Source organism: Mobula birostris, chromosome 22 (genome assembly GCF_030028105.1).
Source record: "Mobula birostris isolate sMobBir1 chromosome 22, sMobBir1.hap1, whole genome shotgun sequence".
Taxonomy (NCBI): Eukaryota; Metazoa; Chordata; class Chondrichthyes; order Myliobatiformes; family Myliobatidae; genus Mobula; species Mobula birostris.
The window spans coordinates 7910797-7915314 of NC_092391.1; positions in this window are offsets into that span (position 1 = coordinate 7910797).

Below are 4518 nucleotides of genomic sequence, written 5' to 3' on the forward strand. Positions count from 1 at the left end.
GTCCCATGATCCTCTCATGGGAGGTTGAAGGGAAATTCAACTGAAGAGCATCAAATTGTCATCAACCAGGCAGGTTGTATTGGAAGGCTGTAACAATGTTAAGACATAGGAGCAGAATTAGGCTATTTGGCCAATTAAGTCTGGTTCACCATTCCATCATGACTGATTTGCTATCCCTCTCAACCCCATTCTCCTGCTTCTCCTCATAACCTTTGACACCATGACTGATCAAGACCCTATTGATCTTCACTTTAAATATACCTGATGACTTGGTCTCCACAGCTGCCTGTGGCAATCAATTCCACAGATCCACCACTCTCTGGCTAAATGGCTCAGATTTAAGGTATTGGATGAAAGGACTAGAATTCAAGATGTTTTAACTGAAGGAGCACTGTGTGCCTACAATTAACTCTTTAAAAGGATCAGGGAGGCAGCATCCTCACTACATTTAAAAAAAAGTATCTGGATGACTTAATTTTGAGTGACCTCAATGGCTACTAAACAAGATACAGAAAATAGGATTCACTTTTGCCAGCATAGACTCCAAGGGGTAACCAGACAGCTTCTGTGCTGTAAATGTCTATGATAATGTCCCTAATTCCATTACACTGTCGCACAACTTCCCAGGGCTGATGAATTCCTTTAGAGATTGGCCAGCCTTTCCAAAGCATTAAATACATGCAGATCAGTCTCAGTCAAAATAATACTTCGAGACCTTAAGAGATAGGAGCAGAATTGGGCCATTCAGCTCATCAAGTCTGCTCCACCATTCCATCATGGCTGATTTATTACCCTTCTCAGCCTTATTCTCCTGCCTTCTCCCCGTAACCTTTGATGTCCTTACTAATCGAGAACATATCATCCTCCAATTTAAATATACCCTTTGACTTGGTCTCACAGACATGGGGGCGGCGTGGGGGGAAGCATTGAATTCCACAGATTCATCACCCACTGGCTAAAGAAATTTCTCCTCATCTCTGTTCTAAGGCTATTCTAATGCTGTGTCCTCTGGTCCCAGACTCCCACTCTTTAAGAAACATCCTCTCCACATCCTTGAGTTGACTCTTAAGTTCCGGTAACTCAAAATTGGTTCTTGACATTGTCATAAGCTAATCTTTGACATAACAATCTGAGACAGCAGACTGACACAGTGAGTATGCAAATACAGTGTAAAGAAAGATGTCTGCAAAACATAAACAGTTCAGTTTTGTCTGTGAAAGCTTTTATGTTGCAGGAAGGCAAATTTTGGATTTAATTAATTATAATAAATCCTATGACTGGATGCTAATGTGCATGGGGATTAGAGGTTCGAAGTGTTGTAAAAAATCAGTCCATTTGCAAGCTCTAAATGATTGGCTGATCACTGCTTGCTATGAGAACTTTACTTCCCGCAATGCAGGACTCTGCAGAGAGTGGTGTGGACAGCCCAATGCATCTGTGGATGTGAACTTCCCACTATTCAGGACATTTACAGTGACCAGTGCAAAAAAAGGGCCCAAAGGATCACAGGGGACCTGAATCACCCCAGCCACAAACTGTTAACAGCTGTTACCATCTGGGAAATAAAAGTATAAAAGCCAGGACCAAAAGGCTCTGGGACAGCTTCTTCCACCAGGCCATCAGACTGATTAATTCACGCTGACACAATTGTATTTCTAAGCTATATTGACTGTTCTGTTGCATATCTTACTGTACATACTATTTATTACAAATAACTATAATCTGTACATTGTACATTTAGATGGAAAGGTAACATAAGGATTTTTACTCATGTATGTGTAGCATGTAAGAAATAAAGTCAATTAAATTCAATTCAATTCAATTGTATTTTGTTAAGTCCCAAGACTCTAAGGCAAGGCGTAAATTGTTCTGTGCAGACTTGGAATGAATTATATTGCATTGTTCACTTTATTTTTCCTATCAACATCTGAACACAGTTTCCTGTGTTTTTAGGGCTTGTGGTGTGAAATTAAGGCAAGTACATGACCTCAAGATGTTATAGAAAATTGGGTACGAGTGAATTACACCCTCTTCAATATTTTGTTAATCAGCTTTCAACCCCTCTATCAACTATATCACAACTCATTCTGTAGCTTGTTACAAGACCACAAGACCATAAGATATAGGAGCAGAAGTAGGCCATTTGGCCCATCGAGTCTGCTCCGCCATTCAATCATGGGCTGATCCAATTCTTCCAGTCATCCCCACTCCCCTGCCTTCACCCCATACCCTTTGATGCCCTGGCTAATCAAGAACCTATCTATCTGTGCCTTAAATACATCCAGTGACTTGACTTCCACAGCCACTCGCAACAACAAATTCCACAGATTTACCACCCTCTGACTAAAGTAATTTTTCTGCATCTCAGTTCTAAATGGACATCCTTCAATCCTGAAGCCACGCCCTCTTGTCCTAGAATCCCCTACCATGGGAAATAACTTTGCCATATCTAATCTGTTCAGGCCTTTTAACATTCAGAATGTTTCTATGAGATCCCCCCTCATTCTCCTGAACTCCAGGGAATACAGCCTAAGAGCTGCCAGACGTTCCTCATATGGTAACCCTTTCATTCCTGGAATCATTCTTGTGGATCTTCTCTGAACCCTCTCCAATGTCAGTATATCCTTTCTAAAATGAGCCCAAAACTGCACACAATACTACAAGTGTGGTCTCACAAGGCTTTGGACCACAGCCTCCAGTTTAAGGTTGAAGAGCCTTACTTAAAGTCAGGTTTGAAATTAAGCCCAGAATTCAAGATGCAGCAATAAATAAAACTATTTGTTCTGGCATTTCACGTAACTTTTTGAGGATTAAAAAAAATCTTCACTTCACCTTCACCATATTTTCTGGTTCATTCAATTAATTTTTATCCCATCAATTAAAGTCAGATTGTAAAGCCTCTGTAATTGCTTGTCCTTGAACTAAATGGAGTTTGTTTCAATAATATTCATACAGAAATGGATGAAGCAGTTCAAAAGATCACAGAAGTTTAAATACTAGTTACATTGTCTTCCATGACCTTTTACATTAGTTCATTTTTGCCTCACCTGATTCAGCCTGGTCCCAAATGAAAATTTGATGACTAGCATTAATTTAAGACCTCGCCCATTTCCTGTAGATACCACATAGATTTAGGGTGCCGAAATACTATAGGGGTTAGCCCAATGCTATTACAGCTCAGGGCGTTCCAGATTTTGGAGTTCAATTCCGGCACTATCCGTAAGGAGTTTGTACATTTTCCCCATGAACCACATGGGTTTCCTCCAGGTGTGCTGGTTTCCTCCCACAGCCCAAAGACATACCGGTTAGTAGGTTAACTGGTTATTGTAAATTGTCCTGTGATTAAGATAGTGTTAAATAGGTGGGTTACTGGACAGTGTAGCTTGTTAGGTCAGAAGGACCTGTTCTGCACTTTATCTTTAAATTAAAAAAAAATTATTACTAAGAGGAAAACAGCAGGAATTCTGCAGATGCTGGAAATTCAAGCAACACACATCAAAGTTGCTGGTGAACGCAGCAGGCCAGGCAGCATCTGTAGGAAGAGGTACAGTCGACGTTTCAGGCCGAGACCCTTCGTCAGGACTAACTGAAGGAAGAGTGAGTAAGGGATTTGAAAGTGGGAGGGGGAGGGGGAGATCCAAAATGATAGGAGAAGACAGGAGGGGGAGGGATGGAGCCAAGAGCTGGAAAGATGATTGGCAAAAGGGATACGAGAGGATCATGGGACAGGAGGTCCAGGAAGAAAGACGGGGGGGGGGGGGGGAACCCAGTGGATGGGCAAGGGTTACATTCAGAGGGACAGAGGGAGAAAAAGGAGAGTGAGAGAAAGAATGTGTATAAAAATAAATAACAGATGGGCTACGAGGGGGAGGTGGGGCATTAGCGGAAGTTAGAGAAGTCGATGTTCATGCCATCAGGTTGGAGGCTACCCAGACGGAATATAAGGTGTTGTTCCTCCAACCTGAGTGTGGCTTCATCTTTACAGTAGAGGAGGCTGTGGATAGACATGTCAGAATGGGAATGGGATAACACATTTTAATTCGATAGCAGGATCTCCCAGTGGCCACACATTTTAATTCGACATCCCATTCCCATTCTGACCAGGAAAAAAAAGCCTCCACAAACCAGTCTATACGGCCCAGTCCATCACAGGAAAACCTTTCCCCACTATTGAACAGATCTACAAGGAACACTGGCTCAAGAGAGCAGCATCCATCATCACGGACTCCCACCATCTAGGCTATGCTCCCTTCTTGCCACTACCGTCTGATAGAAGGTACAGGAGCCTCAGGATCCACATCACCAGCTTATTACCATACAATCATCAGGCTCCTAAACCAGCATGGATAGCTTCACTCACCACAACTCAGAACTGATTCAACAATGTATGGACACACTTTCAAGGACTTTACAACTCATGTTCTCAGCATTACTTATTTAGTTATTTAGTACTTGCATAGTTTGTCTTCATTTGCACATTGATTGTTTGTTAGTCTTCGTGGTTTTTCAACAAATCTA